Source organism: Martes martes (genome assembly GCF_963455335.1).
Source record: "Martes martes genome assembly, chromosome: 10".
Taxonomy (NCBI): domain Eukaryota; kingdom Metazoa; phylum Chordata; class Mammalia; order Carnivora; family Mustelidae; genus Martes; species Martes martes.
In genome coordinates this window covers 68,111,751-68,137,554 of record NC_137898.1, presented here as the reverse complement: position 1 = coordinate 68,137,554, position 25,804 = coordinate 68,111,751, and the positions used below count along the sequence as shown (strand labels likewise).

Sequence of the window (25,804 nt, the reverse complement as noted above, 5' to 3'; positions counted from 1 at the left end):
TGTGTGAAATGCCATTTTGCAGATAGGTGTGGAAGATGATTACTTTTTCGCTTCATCTGTGGAGAAGAATCCTGTCTTACTTGATGGGTATTTATTGAGTGCCCATAACATGTTAGTCACCTACAGAAGATTGAAACCCAGGCTTTGTCATTAAGAGGTTCACATTCGGGAAGCTTGGGTGGCTCAGTGGGTTAAGCCTCTTCCTTTGGCTCAGGTCATGATCTCAGGGTCCTGGGATTGAGCCCCATGTCCGGCTCCTTGCTCAGCAGGGAGCCTGCTTATCCCCTGCCTGCCATTCCCCCTGCTGTGCTTGCTCTGTGTGTCTCTCGCCCTCACTCTCTCTGTGTAAAATAAATAAACAAAATCTTTAAGAAAAAAGTTCACATTCAAGTAGAGGAGATAAAACAGGTTCCTCCCTATATATGCATGTTCATAACAGAATTATTCACAATAGCCAAAGGGTAGAAGGAACCGAAATGTTAATCAGCAGGTGCATGGATAAGTCAAATGTGGTATGTACATATGGTGGTTTATTACTCAGCCTTGAAAAGAAAGAAAATTCTAACACATGCTACAACATGGATGAATCTTGAGGACAATATGCTAAGAGAAATAAAGCAGACATAAATGGATGAATATTTTATGATTCCACTTATATGCGGTTCCTGGAATAGTCAAACTTACAAAGACAGAAAGAATGGTGGTTGCCAGAGCCTAGAGGGAGGGAGAAATTGGGGAGTTGTTATTTAATGTGTATAGAGTTTCAGTTTTGAAAAATGAAAAAATTCTGAAGATTGGTTGCACAGCACTTGTGGATATACTTAACACTACTGAACTGTACACTTAAAATGATTGTGATTGTAAATTTTATATTATGTATATTTTATCACAATTTTAAAAATGCAGACAGATATCTCCCCCCACCCCCGACATTATGTGATGAAACAGTAATTAGTGCAACAAGAAGGACTGATGAAGTCATAGAACTTAGAGATTCTTTCTAGACAGGGTAGATCAGGTGAGGCAATGGAAGATGGGTCAGATTTCTGTAGCAATGAGGAAGGTGGAAAGGGCAACCCAGGTGAAGGGAACAGTGAGCAAAGTTATAGAGACTTGGTCCTGCTTAAAGATCCAATTCTGGCAAGGAGCAAATCTCCAAATGGCTCTGTAATTATGGGTGTCCCAGCCACCTTCCATGTGGGCAGAGACTTAACTGCAAAGTCTAAACCAGGTCCATGAAGCTGTGGTATGCTGGACAAGGACTCATTCATGATTCATTCAGTCAACATATATTTAGCACACAGAGTCCATGCTATGCTAGTCACTTTATGTATGCTAGCAGATGTAATAGTCCCAACAACTCTGAAGTTATTAATAGCCCTAATTAACAGATGTAGAAATTGTGACTCAGGGAGATGAGGTAACTTGCCCAAAGTCACATGACTGATAGGTAGTCAAAGCAAGACTTTGCTTGTGTAGCGCATGCTGTCTGTGTCCACTAAGCTACACTATCTCCTCTTGGGGTGAGTGTGAAGTGATGTCTGCCTTTGAACTCACAGTAGAAGTGGCATGTGACTGCTACCACTTGTCATCTTCTTTCTGCTTTTGAAACTACCTTGACAGCTCTGAGACTCAGCTTCCTTATCTGTGAAATGAAAACCTTGTATTGAACTAGATTATTTCTAAGCCTTCTCCCAGATCAAAAAACCCTATTTATTCATTCATTTATCCATCTATCCATCGATCCAACAATAATCTGGTATCTATTATATAATAGGTACAAGCTGGTGGGTGCTGGGACTGGTAATTGAGATTTGACAAAACACTGTTCTTGCCTGAAAGGAGACTGTGGGCCAGGGAAGGAGATGAAATGGACGGTTATCGTGCAGTATGGCCATAGCACTGGTAAGGGTGTATCCAGAAGGCTGGAGCATAGAGAAGGTGCATTTGTCCCTGCCTTGGATAAGAGGTTGTCAAGAGGAGAGGAAATCATCCCAAAGACCAGGAAGGTAGTGAGGAAGACTGTAAGAATCTCATCCATCCTGTTGTTCCAGTGGTTATAAGCACAGTACATATTTATTACATTTAGTTAAGCTTTGTTGACTTTAAAGGTCCTTTTGATTTTAAGCCTTGTGGAAAATTTAGTTGAATTTAACAGTTAAGTGCAGCCAAATATTGATATAGTTTGGATTCTCTTTCAGATTGGAGAAAGATTATAAAGTTGAAGAGAGACCTAGGAGTTAATTTTTTTAAAAGGGAATTTAGGAAGCATGGGGTAGCCTCGTAAGAGACCCAAGGTCCCAGGGTTATTTGAGGTGTTCACAGCTAAAGTCATAGATGATTATATTTCAAAGAGGTGAGTGAAATGGCCAACATATTGTATAACACATGTGATTCTTTCAAGACTACTAAGGACCGGTGAATTGCTAAGTATTAGAATGATTAAGTATTAGAACTCCAATACCAACGAACTGAAATGAGGGTTGGGTAGGGGAAGTTAAAAACCATTTATTGCACAGCTAATATGTAAAGGCATTGTGCTGTGCACTTTACGTTTATAGTTTTGTTTGATTCTCCCTACAGTCTTACAAGGTAGGTGTTCTTATCCTTCACAAATGTGGAAATTGAGGCTCAAGGAGGTTTGACTTGCTTGTCATAGCTAACAGGAGACAGCAGGGACTCAAGCCCAAGTTTGTTAAAATCAAGGCCTTTGCCTTTTCTACACAAGCTTCTTCAGGTTTCTGGTTTTTGTACTTCTTTTTTTTTTTTTTTTTTAAGATTTTATTTATTTATTTGACAGACAGAGATCACAGGTAGGCAGAGAGGCAGGCAGAGAGAGAGGAGGAAGCAGGCTCCCTGCTGAGCGATGCAGAGCTCGATCCCAGGACCCTGAGATCATGACCTGAGCCGAAGGCAGAGGCTCTAACCCTGAGCCACCCAGGCGCCCCTGGTTTTTGTACTTCTGGAAAAACAGCACCAGGGTACAGGGCTTTCCTCTCATCCTTGGAGCCTAGAAAGTAGTGATATTTAGGGTCGACCAGCTCTTAAAAATATCCAACATATCCAAGGACAGCTCCCCCAGCTTTCTGTATCTTCCTTCTGAAGTGGTGGGTCACCAGCTCGAGATGAATGGCTCTTACCAAAATACTAATTCCCCCTCCCCACCCCTTTTTTGCCTTTCCCTGGTAATTTATGAATGGCAATTTGTCTCTTAGAAGTGGCTCATAAAAGTCATCTGAGAAAATGCTGTTTGAAGCCAGCTCAGTTTGTGTATTTAATCCCTTCTCCTTCCCCAACAAAGAGTCACTTCACGTCATTTGCCCTAGATTCTGTCTTTGGGGTCCTGAGAGAGCTTGTTGCCAAGCTTTCAGAGGCCTCCAGCTCTGAGGTTCTGACAGGATCACATAGAGGTCTCCACTATTAAGCCCGTACATTTCTGGTTCCTTCTTCCTCTCTCAAAAGGTTTCCCTGCAGGCATAAGCTATGGTGTCTTTTCAGGGAGTGTTTCCCCAGCTTATTTTGGAAGCAGGCCAGGCATTTGGCCCTGGGCCTTTAACCCCCTAGAAAGTTCTCACATGTGGCTGCACGAACAGCAAACTGTCCTCCAAATGGGTTGATGAATTATGGTAGTGGGGAAAGGTCTCCAGCAGGCTCTTTCTCTGCCCTGGTATTCCACAGTTTGGGCTATAGTGACATGGACAGAGGATGTGGTGTAAAGAGACTGGAGCTCAAGTCTTGGCTCAAGGCATAAATCTTGGGGCTGTGAGACTTGACCTGTTTGAGCCTGTGTTCTTAGCTCCAAATGAAGGACTCATGACAACCCTAGCTTCATACTGTTGTTGTGAGAGACAAATATCTCGATGTATAGTATTGACGTAGTGTATAACAAGCCCATAGAATGTATAACAGATGTCAGTGCTTGTTGTTATAAAACAAATTTGGCTCAATGAGAGACATTTCTGGAAACTCTCTGGCCCCAGTTCCTGGCAAATCTTTTCATTGCTCAAGTAGGCATGCATGGTATCATTCTCATGTTTATTTTTGTAATCTTTTCATTTATAGTCATAAACACTCCTAGAAGCTTTGGTGATTCTTGAGTATTTATCTCTGAAAACTCTGGTCAGGGTTATACGCTCATACCCAGAGCTAGTTGCTCCAGAGTAATTATTTGGATTCTCAGAGCTGTATGTGGATCCATTTCCCAAGAAATCCTGGGACAGCAGAGCTGGCTGTGTATGATAAATGAGGTTTGTCTTGCTTGCTAGGATTCGGATGGTTGAGAACTCCTAAGGGTATTTGAGAGTAGGTAAACCCCAAGGCAGGACTATTATAACTTCGTGTATGTTTCTGGTAATGAGATGAGAAGAGTGCCTTATTATAAGTGGTTTGAGTTTAGAGCTAGAAGCCCTTGGAAACTGACAAGTCTTCTGTATTGTCATAAATTTGTTTGGATTATTACTCTGTTGTGAGAAATTTTCTAGGTATTCCTCAGACACTTGGGGATTGTTGCTTACTATATTCTTGCCATTTCAGATGGTTGTATTTCATTCTTCGTGGCTATGTTTCTCAGAGCTCTTTGAATTGGTAAATGAGGGGTGCCTGGGAGGCTCAGTGGGTTAAAGCCTCTGCCTTCGGCTCAGGTCATGATCCCGGGGTCTGAGATCGCTGCTTGGCAGGAAGCCTGCTTCCTCCTCTCTCTCTGCCTGCCTCTCTGCCTACTTGTGATCTTTATCTGTCAAATAAATAAGTAAAATCTTTAAGAAAAAAAAAAAAAACCAGCATAAAACCAGAAACCCATCCTTTGAAATCCACACAAGGTATATGCCCAGGGGTGATTTACGGGAGCACGGAGAAGGAACATTAAAGGAATAATTGTTGGCTGTTTATTTTGGAAAAGTATGTGTACTGAGAGCAGAACCAGGGAGCTTTATTTTCTCTTTTACCTTCCTCCAACTTCCATTAGTGTCAATAGGATCATATATTCTAGACTTTACTTGGTTTGCTGCCCTCACATGAATGTTTGAATTTCTTGTTTTGGTATTGTATATGAGCAGCAAAAGGGAAAGAGGAACGGAATGCTGAAAGCTAAATTATTCTATATACCTTATTTTGGATGGGATCTATTCTCTTGAGACCATTAAGATTATCTGATTAGATGATCCTGTTTCTGAGAGGTACATCTAGACAGCTTTATAACTTGTTTGTCAGAAGTGGTTTGCTCAGGGGATGGCTAAATGTATTTTGTATTTGGTGGAACAAGGTGAGTCTTAATTTCCGGGTTATCTGGGCTTCGGGCCATCACAGGTGTCACTGTTATCCAAAGGGCCAACGGAACTGCGTGTTCCCCTGGGATGAGTTGACGCTGGGGGCATTTGTTAGGCCATGATTTGATGCACACCGACCCAACTTACCCTCCTGGTGGTAAGGGATTCAGTTCCTAAGGTTGCTGCTACAGATCGTTTATTCAGTTAAGCAAATAACAACTGAGGTCCTGCTGTTCTTTGTGTATTGTTTCGGTCTTAGAAATACTCTGTGTGAGGAGCCAGAATCAGACTGCTCGGGGAAACCCAGTACAGTTAGAGTGCTAAAATTTCTGGGTTTGAAGGGACCTTAGAGACAATCTAATCCAGGATCAGCAAGCTTTTTCTGTAAAGGACCAGAAAGTAAATGTATTCGATTTAGGGGGCCATATATGATCTCTGATGCACATTATTTTTTTTTTTTTTTTTTTTTTTTTACTATCATTTAAAAATGTAAAGCTCATTCTAAACTGAGGTGGGAGACATAAGCTGGATTTGGCCCATGAGCTATAGTTTTCCCACCCCTGATCTAACCCATCCCCCCCCTTCCCCTTTTTTGATCAAAGAAGAAACTGAGAACCCAGCCCTTCCCACCACCACCAGCAGGAACACATCTAGTTCTTGACACTGCTCGATTGTTGACCTTTAATAAAGGATCCCCAGAGGTTCAGGCCCACAACTCAAATTGCCTACCTACTTGGCAAATACATAGTTTTGGTCCTGAGGGAAGAATGAATTTAATTATTCAGTAAGTCATTAGGTGCCTGCCACATTCCAGGCACTGTGTTTGGAACTGGGGATGTAAAGTTAGCATGACAAAATCCCAGCCTTCCATCATTTCAGGCAGATATGATGGCCAAATGACAGCCTGTGGAGACCAGGAGTGGGTGTCTTTGGAGCAGAGGAAGGCACTCCTACCTCAGTATGTGGGGTGCTTCTGTGGGTGTATAAATGAATCCACTCATTCATGGCACCTCCCACCTTATGTTTTGGAAGCCACTACCCAGCCTATAGGAAGGGGAAAGAGGCTTGGCTTCCTCCATACTTGCTTATTTTTTTCTGTGGGGACCGATACCTTATGTACATCCTATGTATGCATGGGTGGGTTATGAGATTAAAGGAACTAAGGTGAGAAAGGATAAAGACAGTTTATCTGGCGCTGGCTTTGTTGCACCAGTTTATCCAGACAGTGGCACTGAGACACAGATGAAAACATAAAAGATCAATCAGAGAGCCTTTTAATATTTTCGAGCTGGAAGGGATTTTATAGGTCACTTGGCAGTACCCTTTCATTTAACAGATAATGAGCACAAGGCCCAGAGATGTCAGATTTCTTACTATGGGTCACACGGCTAATTCATAGAATCTCAAGAGTTCTAAAGGCCCATAACAGATGGAGTAGAACTCTCCAAATAACAATAAAGAATAATAATCAGAGCCAACATTCTTGAAAGTTTATTGACATGCCTAGTAATACATACTAACCTCATTTAATTCTGACGATAACTCAATGTAATTGGGATAAGATTCCCATCCCCGTTTTACAGCTGAGGAAACTAAGCTGGAAGAGATTAAGTAAAATGTGTCCGAAGTCACCCAGTCATTAAGTAGTAGAGCCAGGATTCAAGTACCAAGCTCAAGGGCTTAACCTGCTCAGAGCCCTTTATTCCCACTTAACTGCGACAACTGAATGGGAGCTCAGTGGCTGAGGAGACCCGAGCCAGGTCTGTGGATGTCTCATCTTTTGGCCAGATGTATATGCTAATATGCAGATGTGGGCCAGGAAAGCCTGTTGCTCTGCAGCTGTTTTTATAGTGCCCCAGAACAGTTCTGAGAATTAATGTGCACAGTAGAATTCTGTTTCAACATCAAAGTTCCCTTGAAGACACGAGAGCCTGGTTAGTAATTGGTTTCCCTGATTCTGCCCAGGTTTGTGGAGGCAACCGGAAGACTCTCTCTGCATGTGTTACCTTCTTCCTGTTGCGCAAGCATTTAGATTTAAAAATCGTAGTTTCAGGGGCGCCTGGGTGGCTCAGTGGGTTAATAAGCCTCTGCCTTCCGCTCGGGTCATGATCTCAGGGTCCTGGGATCAAGCCCCACATGGGGCTCTCTGCTCAGCAGGGAGCCTGCTTCCCTTCCTCTCTCTCTGCCTGTCTCTCTGCCTACTTGTGATTTCTCTCTGTCAAATAAATAAATAAAATCTTAAAAAAATAATAAAATTTAGTTTCAAACTGTAGTCTGAGGCATCCTGGGGTGTGTGGCTAAAGAACTGAGGGACTCTGTAGGAAAAATTGGGCATGGATTTGGCTTTGATCCAAATGATGTCTAAGACAAATATCTTTTGCTGCATTAATTTTTTAGTTCTGATGGATGAGAACAACCGACTCATTAGATGTACAGTACCTGTGATGCTTGTGATGTTTTCTTTCCCTTCTTGCAGAAGTCGAATGTTTTTCTCACCTGACAATGGTAATACATGGATTTGGTTGGAGGTTTTTTGTTTTTTGTTTTTTGTTTTTTTAGCCAAACACATTTTTACAGATTTGTAGAGGTTATTCTAAGAAAACCCTCTCTACCTAGATTACTGTTTTGTTTGTAAGGCACATTATAGGCTTTGTTTGCCATTCATTCGTTGTAAGCAGGTTTCTCTATATGGCAGAAGAAAGCCAGGGTTCTTAGATTTCAGCTCAGAAAGCTATATCCTTTGAACCTAGGCCCCTGGGTTGGTATGTATAAGTCAATACACAGCATCAATAATTGCTGTATATCACTTGGAGGAAGATCCAAATTAAATAAAGAAGGCTTTCATTAGGTCATGAAAAAACAGATTTAGGCTCTCTTGGTAAGAATCTTGAGGGATTTTGCAGAGGGAAGAGATGTAACGCAAGATAGTCTTCTCATTTGTAGGCGTTTGAGAAATCCCTTAAAATAGAGAAACACATGAGGGGCGCCTGGGTGGCTCAGTGGGTTAAGCCGCTGCCTTCGGCTCAGGTCATGATCTCAGGGTCCTAGGATCGAGCCCCGCATCAGGCTCTCTGCTCGGCAGGGAGCCTGCTTCCCTCTCTCTCTCTCTGCCTGCCTCTGTCTACTGTGATCTCTCTCTGTCAAATAAATAAATAAATCTTTAAAAAAAAATAGAGAAACACATGAATATTTGTTTTCTAACAGAAAATAATTCAAAGACCTGCCCATGTGTCTTGCCAAAGCTTTTTTTCTTTTCAAGCTTCAGCCAACCCGCCAGAAATTTTTTTTTCTGATTATATCAGGGAGAAATCCCACTTAGTGATTGCACGCTGTTAATACCTGCTTTATTTTTTTTAAGATTTTTATTTATTTGAGAGAGAGAGAGAGTATACAAGCAGGGGAGGGGAGGAGCAGAGAGATAAGCAGGCTCCCCTCAGAGCAAGGAGCCTGATGCAGGACTTCATCCCAGGACCCTGAGATCATGACCTGAGCCGAAGGCAGACACTTAACTGACTGAGCCACCCAGGCACCCCTGTTAATATCTATTAATGATTGTTTCTTTTAACTATACCAGGGCATATCCCTGGTTTACTGCAGCTTGTATCTACTCCAGTTCCCCCTTGAACAGCAGTGATCACCTTCAGAAAAAGAAGTAGGAGGTAGAGGATGGCTTAAAGAATAGAAAGGATTTGTTCACTACACGGTAGTGTGCTGTGTTACCAGATAAATATTCAGTGTCACCATGTTTTGGAGATAGATGTGCATTTTTTCTTTCTTTTTATTTTGAAAAATTTCAAACAAGCAGATGAGTGAAAGGAACATTCAAAGACTCTTAGATCTATCAGTTGTTAACATTTGCCACATAGGCTTTATTTTCCTCTCTGAATGCAGATTTACATTTGGAAGGAGACAGGGAAGTGGGGGACAAGACTTCACCATACTTGGTTTCTAAATATATTCATATTTCTCAACAACATATAAGAGCATTCTTCTCCATAACCACAATAGCATTATCATGCCCTGGAAAGTTAACATTGATTCTATAATATTGTCTAATACACAGTCTCTATTTAACTCTCACCTTCAGTCAGTTGCCTTTTTGCTGTGTAACAAACGGTACCAAAACTTTGTGGTTTAAAACAACCACCATTTATTAATGCTCAAAATTCTGTGGGTCAGCTGGTTGGTTCTTCTAATGGGGATCAGGCTCGGCTGATCTTTGGCTGGGCCTCTTCCTTATCTGCACCCAGCTGCTGGATCCACTAGGGGCTGGCTGGTCTAAGTTGGCCTCAGTTTGAATGACTTGTCTCCTCCCTAGAGGATCTCTCATCCTGCAGCAGGATAGCCCACACTTGCTTGCTTCCATGGCATAGGGGCAGATTCCAAGAGAAAGTGGAAGTGTGCAAAATGTTTTGAAGCCTAGACTTGGAGCTAGCACAGCATAACTTTTGTGTCAGTCTTTGGCCGAAGCAAATCACAAGTTCTTGGTGGGAGGAACTGCGAAGTTGTATTACTCAGGGGCATGGATATGGGGAGTGAACAACTGCAGACACTTTTGCAATCTATCATCCCCCTGTTGTCCAAATAATATTAAAAATAACATTAATTTGATAATGCTAATAATATAATTATTGATCTGTCTTCAAAGATCCAGTCAAGGATTATACATTAAATTTAGTTGATATGTAATCTTTAGTCTCTCCCTCTGTTTTTTAGTCTTTTAATCTATGATTTTCCTTCTTTTTTTGTTTCTTATGACATAGATATTTTTAAGAGTCTTAAGAATATCTCACAACCTACCATTTGTCTAGTTATTTCTCTGTTATTATATACAGGTTAAACCTTTTTTTTTTAAAGATTTTTATTTATTTATTTGAGAGAGAGAGAGATCACAAGCAGGCAGAGAGGCAGGCAGAGAGAGAGGGGGAAGCAGGCTCCCCGCTGAGCAGAGAGCCCGATGCAGGGCTCAATCCCAGGACTCTGGGATCATGACGTGAGCTGAAGGCAGAGGCTTAACCCACTGAGCCACCCAGGTGCCCAGGTTAAATGTTTTTGGCAAGAATTCTAAATAGCTGATTTTGTATACTTGCCATTGCTGTGTGAGGGGATGTTAGTTTATCCCATTATTGGTGATGCTCAGTGCAAACACCTGGCTAAAGTGGTGTCTGCCAGATTTTGGAATCATAAAGGTGCCACTTCCTGGAGATAGATTTGCATTAAGTTTGGTGCTAAACTTCTCCCAAATATGTTAACATACATTTATTTTATTTTTTAGAAGATTTTATTTATTTGAGAGAGACTGTATGTGCATGAGCCTACAGGGGAGGTGGACTGGCAGAGGGGGAGAATCCCAGGGAGACTCCACACCTAGTGCAGAGCCCCATGGGGGGCTTGATCTCACAACCCTGAGATCATGACCTGAGCTGAAACCAAGAGCTGGTGCTCAACCAACTGAGCCACCCAGGCGCCCCTATCAATATTTATTTATTAGATACCTATTGTGCATCTAGCCTTGTATTTGTACTGTGATGAATCTTAAAGAATTAGATAAAAAAGAATCTATCTGAAGGAATAGGTAGGTTTCTTGAGGGTATGTTATTTTTTAAAAAACTAACAAGTATAAGAGTGGTGATTCTTAAGTTAACAACTAGTTTATAAAAACTTTTTATTGATGCATAATATACATAGAGAAAAGTACACTTGTAAGTGTAAGAGCTTGATGATGTTTTCAAACTGAGCACACCAATGTACCCAGCACCCAGATTAAGAAACAGAATTTAGGGGCACCTGGGTGGCTCACTCCGTTTATGCATTCAACTCTTGATTTCAGCTCAGGTTATGATCTCAGGGTCTTAAGATCTAGTCCCATGTCAGGTTCCATGCTGGGCATGGAGTTTGCTTAAGGTTCTCAATCTCCCTCTCCCTTTGCCCCTCCCTCCCCAAAGAAATGGAATATAAGCACATCTCAATAAGTCTGATTTTTAAAAAGATTTTTATTTATTTTGAGAGAGAGAGAGCATGGCATAGGGGATGGGCAGAAGGAGAGGGAGAAGCAGACCTCCTGCTGAGCAGGGAGCCCTATTTAGGACTCATCTGAGGACCCCGAGGTCATGACCTGAGCCAAAGGCAGACACTGAACCAACTGAACCACCCAGGTGCCCATCAATGAGTCTGATTTTTGTGTGGAACTTATATCCAAATGATGGTTGACTTTTTCCGTACCAATTTATTATGAGTGGCCCAAAGAAATCAATATCATTTTAAGCCTAAAATGGTGTTCCCTAACTTGATTGGTTTGGGGATCTATCCTGCTTGATTCAGAGTAATTTTCACAGTGTGCATCCAAGATAGTCTTTCCTCATTCATTCCTGTCTCAGAACAGAAGATGACCTCTCCTTTCCCATGGATAGCCTCTTCCCTGTGCATTCCACCCTGCCTCTCTTGACTTTCCTGGGTCTGGTCCTTCTTTTTATTCCTTATGTCTCCTCCATGTATCCTTGGTCTTTGGTTTCTCCTTTTCCTTAGGTTCCTTAGCAGTCGTCCTCCTGGTTCCTTACCAGGCTGCTATTCTCCCTCTTTTTTGTCACCAAACTTCTTAAAAGACAACCTCCTCTTCCTCTTTAACCCGTTCATCCCAATGCCCTTTGAGACGTGGTTTCTTTCCCCACAATTCTAGGGAAGTTCATAAGCAAACTCCTAGGTGTTAATCAGCCTTTTCTAAAGCCTTTGTTTTCTTAGATATTTCTGCTTCCTGTTGAAGTCTTTTTCTTTTTTTGTATGAGACTGTCTCTTCCCTTGGTTTCTATTTGTGTGCTCTTAGTTTTCAGCTACTACTCTGAGCACCCCTCTAACATTGAGCTTCCCAAAGGAAAAACAGCAATAATTCTGGCTTTTGTTGGTATGTCTGAGAATGACATTTCTTTTCTTTTTTTTTTTTTTTAAAGATTTTATTTATTTATTTGGCAGAGAGATCACAAGTAGGCAGAGAGGCAGGCAGAGAGAGGGGGAAGCAGGGTCCCAGCTAAGCAGAGAGCCTGATGTGGGGCTCAATCCCAGAACCCTGGGATCATGACCTGAGCCGAAGGCAGAAGCTTAACCCACTGAGCCACCCAGGTGCCCCTGAGAATGACATTTCTTAGGACCTTTCTTCATGGGTAATAGATAAATATCTGAATTTATCTATGATTGGAAGACAATGTTTTTAATGGTAACCTCTCAATGAAATTAATGTAACTTCTGTGTAACCCTAGTTTCTAAATGCTGTACCTGGTAAGAACTCAATATGTGTTTGTTGGAAGCATTTAATCATTCAATTATTCATTTATACGTTCAATAAATATTTACTAAATGTCTAGTCAGTGAATTGATTGTTAAGTTCCACAGTAGGTTACATTTTTTAAATATCTAAACTTCTATCTAAATATGTATTCTTTGTCTTTTTTTCTTTTCATTTTTGTTGATGTTTGCTTGTTCCCCATCTCCCCCCCATTAAGCATTTACTAACTATATGACTCTTAGAGAAGTTATTTAACCTCTAGAAATCTTTACTTTTTAAAAAAATCTTTACTTTTTAAAACAGGGATAACAGTGGTATCCTGGGTTGTTTTAAGGATTAAGTGGAAAAAAATGCACAGAGAGCACATAGCACATACTAGGATATAGCAATGACTCGATAGATATTAGTTATCATTATTATTCTTTTTTGAAAAAAAGATTTCATTTATTTATCTGACAGAGAGAGAGATCACAAGTAGGCAGAGCAGCAGGCAGAGAGAGAGGGAGAAGCAGGCTCCCTGCTGAGCAGAGAGCCTGATGTGGGGCTCCATCCCAGGACCCTGAGATCGTGACCTGAGTTGAAGGCAGAGGCTTAACCCACTGAACCACCTAGGTGCCCCTATCATTATTATTCTTGCTGTAATGGTTCAGTAGTGGACTTTGGTCCTCACAGCAAATTAAGCGTTAGTCTTCCCACTTTTCTTTCTTTTCTTTCTTTCTTTCTTCTTCTTTTTTTTTTTTTTAGTCTTCCCATTTTTCCAAGATAGCAATGGAGACTCAAGAGGATTTAAATAACCTGCCACAGGTCACAGAGCTAATAAATTGCAGATCTTGGATATCTGATTCATAGCTTGTGCCTTCTACAAAACTATATAAAGGTACACCAGTATATCCTATACTTTCAGCATCTTGTAGGACACTTAGAAGTAAACTAGAAGTCACTTTATAGTGGCTGAAATAAGCTAATGCTGTTCTCACTTGCTTTGTAAAAGGTAGGACATATCAAGGAAGTTCTGCCTGATTGGGAAAACTCCAGCCCTAATGGTCAGATTAACAAAGATTGTATCTTAAAACTACAGGATTTTAGGGGTAAGAAGGATTTTAGGCTTAGAACGATTTGCCCACCCAATTATTGAATTTTCTTGCTAACCATCCAGCCAAGGGGTCATTTGATTTATTCTTTAACACTTCCAATGACAGGGAAGTCATTGTCACCTGGAGGCAGCTCTTTCCCCTTTCCACAACTCTGACCACAAGACTGTCCTTCTCCATCCAACATCCATCTGAACTTCTGTGTCTGCCTTTCACCTGTGGATCCCAGCTTAGTCGTGGATGGCCACATGAAGTACATGGAACCGCTGTTTCCTAGGTCAACTTTTTAGGTTCTTGATGTTTATTCTCCATTTTTCATTCCCAGCAACTCTTCACCAGATTGAGCAGCTCCAAGCCTTTCATTTCCAGCTTCCCCAGAAAAAAACACAACTAGATCTACTCTTTTTTTCTTCTTAGTGTAAAAAAGAATGAAATCCATGACTATCTCATGAACATTTGGCTTTTCCCTCAGTCTTTCTCATTATGCTTCGTACTTCCTTCCACCCAGTTGGTCAAGCTAGGAACCTAGGAGTTTGTTTCTTTACTATTCACATAACAGTCCATCAGCTACTCCTTTTGGTCCTATCTCCAAATATAAAATCCATCTCGTCAACCATCACCCCGGTCTAGTCACCAGATCCCTCCCCTGATTCCTAACTCCGGCCCCCTCCTTGCCCATGACAAGTAGAGTTATCTCTTTAAAGCACAAATTCATGGCATCTGGGTGGCTCTGAGGGTTAAGTGTCTGAGTCTTGATCTCAGTTTAGGTCTTGATCTCAGGGTTGTGAGTTCAAGCCCTGCCTTGGGCTCTACATTGGGCGTGGAGCCTACTTAAAAACAAAAACAAAATCAAAAGCACAAGTCAGATCATGTCAGTCCCATAATTAAAACTCTTCTCTGATTTCTCATTGCCCTTACAACAAAATTGAGACTCTCTTCTGTGGTCAGCAAGGCCCTGCGTCATCTCAAATATTCTTCTGTGTTATTCATTCAGCCTTGGTCCCTGGTGGCCTTTATGTTCTCTAGACATGACAAGCCTTCTCTGGCAGCCAGCCCTCACACTTCTTATAACTTCTGCCTGTACTCTTTGCATAGCTTTGCAAATGGCTGGCTCATTCTCATCCCTCAGGTCTCAGCTCAAATACCACTTCCTTAGAGAAGCCTGCTCTGACCACTCATCAAAGGCCCTAATCTCATTATTTTGTACCTTCCTTTCAGATCTGCACTGCTTTTCTTGAGAACGTAAGTTCTTTGGTGACTAGACGCAGTCTATCATGTTAGCAACCATGTTTTCTCTAAGTGGCATGGTAGGTGCCCTTGGAAGGTACTTGATAAATATTTGCAGAATAAATAAGTAGCTTGTGATTGACTGGGTGTAAGGGTGTTGGAATCATATTAAAAAATGAATTTGATTCTGAAGTTGCCATTCCCTGTGTGATTTGGGGCAAATGCTGTTACCTCTCTGGGCTTTGGTTGCCTTATCTGTATAAAAGCAATCCTAGGGGCACCTGGGTGGTTCAGTGGGGTAAGCCTCTGCCTTCAACTAGGGTCATGATCTCAGGGTCCTGGGGTCGAGCCCCGCATCAGGCTCTCTGCTCAGCGGGGAGCCTGCTTCCCTCTCTCTGCCTGCCTCTCTGCCTCCTTGTGATCTCTGTCAAATAAATAAATAAAATCTTAAAATAATAAGTCTATGACCTCAGTAAGTCAGGTTTAATCACTAAAAAGAAAAAAAAGTTTAAAAAAAATAAAAGCAATCCTAGACCAAAAAAAAAAAAAAAAAAAAAAAGGCAGTCCTATCTACCTCATAAAGTGTTGTGAATATTTTCTTTGGATGTTGTGAATTTGAATTAAGATACTGGCTGTGAGTGTACCTGCCATAGTACCTGTCACATATTAGTGTTTGGTCTCCCTCCAAGCCTGGCACTTCATTCTAAACATGTGTAGAAGAGCTCCGTCAAGTCTGAACCTAATTACTGGAATGGTTCCTGTGGTGTGCCTGGGAATGCCTGACCCATAAGCCTGGGGTGACATGCCTGCATCTTCTCTTGGGTATCACTTGCCTGACTGGGAAGCTATTTTTTTTTTTTTAAGATTTTATTTATTTATTTGACAGAGAGATCACAAGTAGGCAGAGAGACAGGCAGAGAGAGAGGGGGAGGCAGGCTCCCCGCCAAGCAGAGAGCCCGATGCGGGGCTCAATCCCAGGACCCTGAGATCATTACCAGAGCCCAAGGCAGAGGCTTAACCCACTGAGCCACCCAGGCACCCCTTGGAAGCCAGTTCTAACCCTAGATATCAGCTGTTGTGCTGCGTGATGCTACAGTCTGATAATCCAGAGGTGCCAGGCCCAGAGCCTTCGTTGGTGTGCTGAACACAGACCCCCAAAACACCATCAAACCTAACATTGTGTGGCCCATTTCTTGTCAAGATGGATTGGGATGCTCTGTCTAGACAGTCGTCTCCTTTGGGAAATCACGGTTGCTCTAAGAGGAGGCACATGGTCTACCGTTAAGAATACAAAATAGGCCTGAGCTGTTGGGGAGGGGAGGAGTTGCCGTGAGGTGGGTGGGCCAGTGCAGCCGAGCCTGCAGAAAGGAGCTGTCAGCTTCTGCACTCACAGGCATCTGGGGATCATTGCTGGGAGCCTTCTCCTTCACCCGTGCCGTGTTAACAGAGCTCCCCGTCCATAGCAAGGTACAGATGTCACTCTCAGCCTTCCCAGAGCCAGCGACTCTGTGCCCCCACTGAGGAGTGCTTGGATGACTTGAACGGTAACCCTGGAACGGGGACAACCTGCTGGGGAGGGGGGCTGAAGTCTTCATGCAGCTTGTTTGGTCAGTAGGATGACCTGCGTGACTCTCCTGTCGGTTGTCAAGAGTGAGTGTTCTAACATGGGGCTCTAGAATTAGGTAGACCTGGTTCAAATCCTGGCAGTGTCATGACCTTGCCTGAGTTACTTGACCTCTTGCCTTAGCTTCCTCATCTAAAATGGGGATAATAAGGACTCCCTATCTTATGTGATCGCTGTGAGGTTTAGATGATACAGTACACACAGAAATGTTAGTTGAGTTCCAGGCATAGCTGATGTTCAGAAACGAGTGTCCTCTTTATCAGGCAGGACAGGTTGGAATTTTGAGTTTATTCCTGATGAGCCTCACCCGTATTGAACTTTGGGCCTTGATTCTCTGTTTGCCAGCTAGGTCACTTGGGACAACTTATTTAACCTCTCCACGTCAGTGTTTTTATCTGTCACATGAAGTTTATAATTGCCACCTCATAGTGAAGGTGAAATGAGATCAGGGTGCCTGACACATAGTAAGTGCTCAAAATCCTCGTTTCTGCCACCTTTGGTTATTGAGTATCTGAAATACGGTCCCTTTAAGCTTGTTAAGATTCCTCACTAGCCTTGTATGCAGCTGTGTTCAGACAGCTTTGGCAGAAGGAAAAGCTTTTTTTTTTTTTTTTTTTTTAAATAGACTGTTTCATAATCTTTTGGCTCAGATCTGTTGCTGCTGCACCGTGTGCTTCTCAGGGTCCCTGGGTCCTCCTGCAATCAGCATGTACCTTGCCTCTCACCTAAACGACCCTGGGAAGTGGCTGCCCTGGAAGATGTTGCTGAATGCAGAATGGATTTTCCTCCCTGCTCTTTGGCTCTTTGGGATGAAACTGGCTCAGGGATTCTAGGCCGCAGGGGGGAGGGGCTGTCGGGCCTGGACTGCAGTTGGACTTAGTGGCCAAGAGTTTTCTGGTTTTCATTAAAATTCTCTGGCTGTCTTTCGGGATTGCTCATTGGATATGACTGTGCATTGGAGGTGGTTGTGCCGTTCTCTTGGCTACACACACACAGCAAATCACAGTGGCCCTGAGGACAAGAGAGAACTGAAGGTGGACGACAGGCTGGCTAAGGGGTCTAGCTCAGTAGTCTGTGTGATAAGGGGCCTCTGTCTGCAGCTGTATACCATGAGTTTTACCAACTCTTCAATACAGATGGGGAAGCAGACATAGCCGAGCTGGGAACGGGTTGCTGAAAGAATCCTCTCACAACTTATTCTTGATGACAGACTTGTTCTTCAGGGCAGATAGAAGTTTCCTGGCAGCTGTCAGAGGGTCCCCAAATGTGACATCAGTGACTGCAATGAGTCTGATCTAATCATTTTTCCTTAGGTGCTTATGCCCAAGGGGCGGGGGTTGAGTGGCAGTTCTCGGAGAGTGACAGACCCATGTAAAGAAGATTCAGTTTTTTAAGAGTTAATTGCTGGTAGTTGAAATCTCACTTGAGATTAGAATTTGAATCTGAAAATCTGGCTTCATATGATGACTCTGGTATTGACTTGCTTTGTGATCTCAGGCAACTTACTTCCGTGGGATAAATTATGTAAAGCTAGTAGCATATCATATGTTCTCAGTAAGGGCTAGATGTTGTGATAAAGTACGCTAGATTTGACCTGTCACTCCAGCTCACCGAGCTATATCCCAGTTCTGCCATCTAAAACATTTGTTCAGCATCCCTCCCAGCTTTGTGTCATTTAAGAATTTGAGGCCGATGTGTTCCCTAAGGCTCTTCTTTCACTGGAGAAATACATCAAAACCATATTATGTGTCCCGGTGAGACGCTTACAACGTTGGATATGTCATCCCTAGGTAACTTAGTAGGGAAAAGGAAGGATTTTTTCTGTCATTCTTGATGGATAGGTTGTGAGAAGGCCATTTTAATTGATCTTGGGTATAAATGTCCCTTGACTCCCAAGAGAGCATCACTCAGGCTGCCATTTGCCTTCAGTGTAAACTCCATTTCCCATCTTTACTCCTTTTACTCTACTCTTCAAACCCTGTGTTCTAGCCAGAGTGGACTACTCACAAAAAATAATTACTGTGGAAACTATCGGGTATACCGAAAAGTGTTCTAAAATGGATTTACAGCTTGAAGAAGAACAATAAAAAGAAAATTGGGCATCCACCATTCAGCTTATAAAATTGAATGTTATTGGTGCCTTAGAAGCTGCTTTTGTATCTTCTGCCCCCAAATCACGTCCTCTTCTCTCCTCACCAGAGTCAGTGATTATCCTGACTTCTGTGTTGATCATTCCCTTACTTTTTTTTTTAATTATTTAACCACTCATGTTTATATTACTGAACTGTATATTGGTTAGTTTTTTTAAAACAAGGAGCACATACAAATCTAGCAAGCTTTGTAAGAAAAGGGCAATAGTGCCACTACTGGGTTTAAAAATAAGCTGATTTGGGTTCATATTGTGACTTTAGCTTCCCTAGAGGTTACAAAAGTCCTAATGGGGCAGTCAGTGGGCCAGGCTGTAAGTGGATCCTAGGAAATTTGAAGCCCACCATTATTAGGGCATCTGATGGCCATAGTGTGGGTCAGACACTGAACATCTGGTAGGGTGTGGTCATAGAGAATGGACTCTTCTGTCTTCTCTACCTCTCATTTCTCCAGCTGTCAGGGAGGAGGTTAGAGCAAAAACTTCCTTCTGGGGTGAAGTGAATGCCGTCAGCTAATCCACACAGTCAGCCTGGAGGGGCCGAGCAAGTGCTTTATTAGCACAAGGTCGAGACAAATAGAGTCAGAAAAGAGTCTGGACCAAGTTTGCCTATCATTCTTGGGCAGGTTAAAAAGAGAGTATGCAGTTACTATCTGTGGAATTTTTTTTTTTTTACCTAAAAATGGACCCCTAAATCTAATCAAGCCCCTATAGCTAACTTTGATTTATTGGAAAGATGGAAGAAATTAAACTACACTCTAAGGAAGCGAACAGATAAATGCAGATTGTTGGACAACTGATTTGGCTTTTGCAATAAGTCAGTGGCATGAAAAAAATAATGTAACTTAAAAATTATAATCCATGTAATGTATGAATCTTTTTGGTTCAGGTAGTCTGTGTGTTAGTCTGCTAAGGCTGCCATAACAGAATACCACATACTGGGTAGCTTAAGCAACAGAACTTATTTTAATTTTTAAAAATTTTTAATTTTTTTAATTTTTTTTTTTTTTTTTAGGGAGAGAGAGATTAGAGAGAAAGAACATGAGTTGGGGAGAGAGCAGAGGGGAGGGAGAGAGAGAATCTCAAGTGCTTTCCACACTCATCATGTAGCTCAATTTAGGGCTCAATCTCATGACCCTGAGATTATGACCTGAGCTGAAATCAAGAGTTGGACCAAGTTTAACCAAGTGAACTGCCCAGGTGCCTCAGAAATTAATTTTCTCACTGTGCTGGAGGCTGGAAGTCCAAGATCAAGGTGCTGGTGGGTAGATTTTCCCTGAGGTCTCTCTCTTTGGCTTAGAGATGGTCGCTGCCTTCTTCCTCCCTCCTCACATGGTTGTTCTCTGTATACTTGTGGCCCCAGTGCCTCTCTATTGTTTTAATCTGTTTTCTTCTTATAAGGATATTAGTCATATGGGATTAGGGACCACCCTGAAGGCCTCATTTTAACTTAGTTACTTTTTAAAAGGCCCTATCTCCAATTATAGTCACATTCTGAGTACTGGGTTGGGGGGACTTCAACATATAAATTTGGGGGCCAGGGGAGACACAACTCAGCCCATAACAGTCTAACTATAAAAAAGCATTTTAGGGGCACCTGGGTGGCTCAATGGGTTAAAGCCTCTGCTTTCGACTCAGGTCATGATCCCAGGGTCCTGGGATCGAGCCCCGCATTGGGCTCTCTGCTCAGGAGGGAGCCTGCTTCCTCCTCTCTCTGCCTGCCTCTCTGCCTACTTGTGGTCTCTCTCTGTCAAATAAATAAATAAAATATTAAAAAAAATTTAGAGATGTTGGGGAAGTTTTATTATGGCCTGATATCAGGGGGTTGCTGTTAATCTTTCTAGGTATGATAATGATATTGTGATGTTAGAGGATGGGTAATATAGAGGTGGGTTCTGAAGTATGCTGAAATGAAATGGTATGATATGGAATTTGTTATAAAACATTTAAACAAAGAAAAATAGAGGAAAGAGAGTAGATTAAGTTAACAGGCCAAAATGTTCATATGTTGAATTGGTGATGAGTATCAAGGGCCTACTTTTCAGTATGTTTGAAAATTTTCTAATCATATATTTAAAATATTTAGATCAATAACACCAAAGAGGGTTTAATGGCAGTAGGGTTTTTGGTGATAAATAACTTCAATGTGTCTGTCCCTTGAGCTCTACTTCTGCAGTCTGGTTAGTTTCTTCATGTGGTGGTCATTTTGGGGTCCTCCACTGACTGTCTCTACTCAGTCCCTCTGTTCCTTGTATACCATTTGGTGAAGGACATCCTCCGGGAACTTCTTAGGTGAATGGAACGTGAATTTCTAAGATCTTGTATATTTGAAAATATTTTTGTTCTGTTCTCATACTTGATACATAGTTTGGTTAGGAATCATTTTCCTTCAGGATTTTGAAAGTATTGCTTCATTGCCTTGTTTTTATTGATGTTGTTGAAAAGTTGGTGTTGAGAAATGTTTTAATTTCTTACTCTTTATATGTAGCCTCTTTGATTTTTCTCCTTTCTGAAAGCTTATGTAATCTTTTCTTTGCTGTTTCCTGAAATTTCACACTGTGTTTTGTGTGCAGGATGCTTTGAATCAGGCAACCTGCATGCCTTAGTTCTTCAAAGTTTTATCAAATTATAATTTTTCTTTTTTCTATTTCTTCTTGGGAATTTCTTTTACTTTTTAAAAAGATTTATTTGGGGCGCCTGGGTGGCTCAGTCGGTTAAGCCACTGCCCTCGGCTCGGGTCGTGATCCCAGGATCTTGGGATCGAGTCCCGCATGGGGCTCCTTGCTCAGCGGGGAGCCTGCTCCTCTCTCTGCCTCTGCCTGCCGCTCTGCCTGCTTGTGTTCTCTCTCTCTCTGACAAATAAATAAATAAAATCTTTAAAAAAATAAAAATAAAAATTAAAAGATTTATTTATTTTTGGAGAGTGCGAGCACATGTAAGAGTGGGGGGAGGGGCAAAGGGAGAGACTCTTCAAGCAGACCCCCCACTGAGCATGGAGCCTAATGTGGGGCTCCATGTCATTACCCATGAAATCATGACCTGAGCCAAAACCAAGAGTTGCCGCTTAACCGACTTTGTCACCGAGGTGCCCCTTGGGGATTTCTTTTATTCAGATATTGAACTTTCTCTACGAGTCCTCTAGAATATTCTTAACTTCTTCTGTTTTCCAATCTTTGTCTCGTGATTCTACTCTCCAGAAGATTTTCTCTACTTCATTTTTTAATCCTTTTATTGAGGTTTTTTTCTGTTGTTGTTTCTGGTTTTTTTTTTTAAATTTCTGCTACTAAGTTGTCAATTTCCAAGAGCTCTTTTTTTGTCTTCTTGGTGTTTCCTTTATATAGCATCCTATTTGCATTTCATGGCTATAATTTTATTTCATTTTCGTGAGAATATTAATGGTATTTCCCTCCCACCCTGCTCCCTGCCTCATATATAGTATCTATTTCCTTCAAGCTCCGTGTGTGTGTGTGTGTGTGTGTGTGTGTATGTGTTTGCTCTGGTCTGTATCTTCTTTAGAGGCTTTCCCAAGACGTCTTTGAATGTGATCCTTGGCTGTGTGGTCTAATTAAGGGTGGGGGATAGGGAGATGGTAGGTTAAAAAAACAAAAAACAAAAACAACTGTTGAGACCTTGAGTGGTAAATGAAGGAAGCCACTCACAAAAGACCACAGAGTATATGATTTCATTTATATGAAATTTCCAGAATAGGCAAATCTGTAAAGACAGAAAATAGATTAGTGGTTTCCTGGGGCTGGAGTGTGGGCGGGGGGTGCGTTGTATGGATGGAGTGACTGCTAATGGGTAATGCTTTCTTTGGGGTGATGAAAATGTTTTAAAATTGATCATGGTGATGGTTTAGAACTCTGTGACTATACTAAACACCACTGAATTGTACACTTTAAAAGAATGAATTGAGTGAGTTTATTTTAATGAAGTTTAATATTATATCTTAATAAACCACCCCAGTGGTGATGGTCGTACAGCTTTGTGAATATACTAAAAATCACTGAATTGAGGCACCTGGGTGGCTCAGTGGGTTAAAGTCTCTGACTTTGGCTCAGGTCATGATCCTAGGATCCTGGGATTGAGCGCCACATCGGGCTCTCCCCTCTTACAAGGGGAGCCTGCTTCCCCTTCTTTCTCTGACTGCCTCTCTGCCTGCTTGTGATCTGTCTGTCAAATAAATAAATAAAATCTTTTAAAAAAAATCACTGAATTGTATACTTTAAAAGGGTGAATTGAGTATGGGAGTTAATATCTTTATGAGGCTGTCCAAAAAACTCAAAAAGCTGTCAGGAAACTGACTATGGGCTGGAGATCATTAACCGTGGGCCTCAGGGAAGTGTGATGGGGGTGGGCTGTTTGTTGGAAACCCCTGAGGCAGCAACTTCATGTTTTCCTCCGTTCCCATCTCTTTGCTGGGAGGGGCAAGAGGGAAGTCTCCAGAGGAGAGGGACTAGGAAACTGTTGTACTTCACCTTCAGCAGACATAGTGCCCTTGTGTTTTTTTATGTTCCCCGTTAACCATACTGGGTACTCCTGGACCAGAGCCACTGTTACTTTTTATTATGGAAAATTCCAAAGATTACAAAGTAGAGAGGACAGTGCAATGAATCCTTATGTTCCTGTCACCCAGGTTCACCAGCGATCGTTTCATCTGTGTCCCCCCCACCCCCTCTCCCTAGATTATTTTAAAACAAATACTGGACATTTCTGTTTTATGCTCTCTAGCATCTAAGCTTCCAGAATTCTATCAGTGAGGAGAAGGATCTAGGGATTTAATTTCTTTTCAAGCAGCTTTCCCTGTTTTCTTCATCTTTGGCTTCTGCTCCGCTGCTCTAGGAGCGCGATGACTGCCAGTCCTGGGCCTGGTGAGAACCCCGTGGTTCCCATCAGCTGCACACTCAGCTTTCCCTGCCTCTGGTTTAGGATTCAGATTTCTTGCATCTGCTGTTAGTTACTATGTGTTCATCTGTTTCCCAAGCTTCCAAAGTTTGACACCATTATCTTCTCTTTCCCTGAACCTACAGTTTTGTTATTAAGACAAAGAAGTCTCTAGTGGATTTTTGTAGGGTTTTGGGAGTAAGTGAAATTAGAGGCAACTGTTCAGCATGCTACTTTCTCCGGAAGATCAGCTGCCCCCCCCCCCCCCCCCAGTTTTGCCCTATCCTACCTGATTCTACTCAAACCTACCTAGAACCCTATTGGTAGATAGATAGATAGGCAGAGAGATAGATTTGCCAGGAAAGCCCCTTTCCAATCTTCTGAGTACCAAGAGGAATCCTCTTATTTTAACATGCTTCTCTTCTGACCTGAAGCCCAGGCAGAGTTAAGGAGTGCCTGCCTTTGTGCCTCGCTGGCATTTTGCACTCAACCTCTTACAGAATTGTTTGCTTGCACTTTGAATGCTGCATTGCAGCTTGTTTCCCTGCCGGTCCTCCCTGTTGGGCTGCAAGGCCGGACTCGGAGCAGGACTCTGTCTTGTTTCTCTCGGTATCTGGAGCCCAGTGCCTCGCTCCCAGTAAACACTTGTTAACTGACAGGCTGGGGAATTGAGCACTGCATCTCCAGGTTGGGGACAGATGGGCGTAAAATGCCCCCTTCCTCCTTGTCCCTTGCAGGCACTACTGTTTGGTAAGTATTAAGGAGGGAAACATGCCTAGCTGGCTTGTTATGCAACGCTGTTCCCTTTGCTTTTAAGTCTGGTTTTTTTTACCCAGTCAGCATGTTGGAGAGGGAGGGGGGCGCGGTGCGAGAGTGTAAACATCCTTCCATAGAAGGAATGGACTCCGGCAGAGATGCGTTCTTTCCCTCCCTCCCTGGATAGAAAGGCTTGTGGTCTGTACACCGCTACGCAGTAAAGGAGTCACTTTGTTCTGTCTCAACAGCTACTTCGTTCTGCAAAGTCTCCCATTGCTTTTTCATTTTGGACCAAGTGCCAGGAGAATTTTTTAAATTGCTGATTACATTATTTAAAAGCATCTGATGTTAAAATATTATCTAGGAGAGGTCCTGTTAAAATGCAAATATACAACTTTAAAAGGTTAACAGTAACCTCTCGTTTGTTTCCAGTTCCTTTCTCAAAATGCCACATAGAGCCTCCAGGGGGAAAGAAACAGAGAACTAGTGGGCAGACAAATTTGGGGTGCTGGATTAAACACACTTAAATAGGGTTCTGTACTTCGGGATTTGTCAGCCTCCCTGCTGTGCAGTGTGACTCTCCTAGAGGGACATGCAGGAGGCTGCGTTTCCTCAGTTTATCTTACTTTCCATCAGAGGAGCAGGAGAATTTTGGTGCTGTGTTTTGAGGAAAATGCACGATCCTGGAAATAACCCCTCAGCTCTTTAAGGCCCAGTTGAAACACCACTTCCTCTAAGGTTTTCCTGAATTTCCCCAGAGGTATACAGCCTTTTTCTTTGAATTGTCTTGCCTTCATCTGTCTCCCAGTCTCTTCCCTTACCCTCAGCAGAACCTAAATTCCCTGTGCATCTTGTGTTACTTCTGCATCTGGGACATTACCTGACACAAAGGTACTCAAGAAATGTATGTGGTTCTGCACTGGTGCCTCCGCTAAGTCATCCTCCCAGTTCGGAGGACACCATCACGGGTGGGAACTCAAGACAGGTCTGGAGCTTGGGGCCCTTGCTGATCAAGGATATGGGTGGGGGAGAGGGCTCACAGCAAGGACACAGGGCCAGTGTAAGAGCTTGATCCTAAAGAACAGAATAGGGAAGCAAAACCAGGAGATGCTGAGAATATAAATCAAATATGCTGAGGCTGGTTATATATGATAGCCACCTGTGGTCAACTTTGAATATTTAGATTTAATTCCATCCCTTCAAGTAGGTGATAGTCTTCCTATTTCATAGATGAAGAAATGGACATCAGAATGGTGAAGTAGACATAAGTACTGGGGCACCTGGGTGGCTCAGTTAAGCGGCTGCCTTCGGATCAGGTCATGATCCCGGGGTCCTGGGATTGAGACTCCTGTCTGGCTCCCTGCTCAGTGGGGAATCTGCTTCTCCCTCTCCCTCCTCCCCTCCCCCCTGCTCATGCACTCTCTGTTGCTCTCTCTCAAGTAAATAAATTAAATCTTTAAAGAACTAAGTACCTATGGCAGGCACTGTGCTGCTGGGGATACAAAGATGAATAAAATTCAGTCTTTTCCTTCAGGG

The 25,804-nt window shown here is 42.4% G+C and overlaps 1 protein-coding gene across 3 annotated transcripts in view; it reads left to right on the top strand.

Moving 5' to 3' along the window:
- The window catches only part of RAB30 (RAB30, member RAS oncogene family), a 72,874-nt gene that overhangs the window by 14,358 nt on the left and 32,712 nt on the right, over nt 1–25,804 (top strand). The window contains exon 1 of one of the 3 annotated variants that reach the window (XM_080816830.1): nt 16,221–16,402. The exons of 1 other annotated variant lie outside the window; for it this stretch is intronic. The gene's annotated coding sequence lies outside the window, so the exon portion shown is untranslated. Of the gene's footprint in view, nt 1–16,220; nt 16,403–25,804 lie in introns of those variants that run through there. One more of the 3 variants, XM_080816831.1, reaches the window with a different exon arrangement.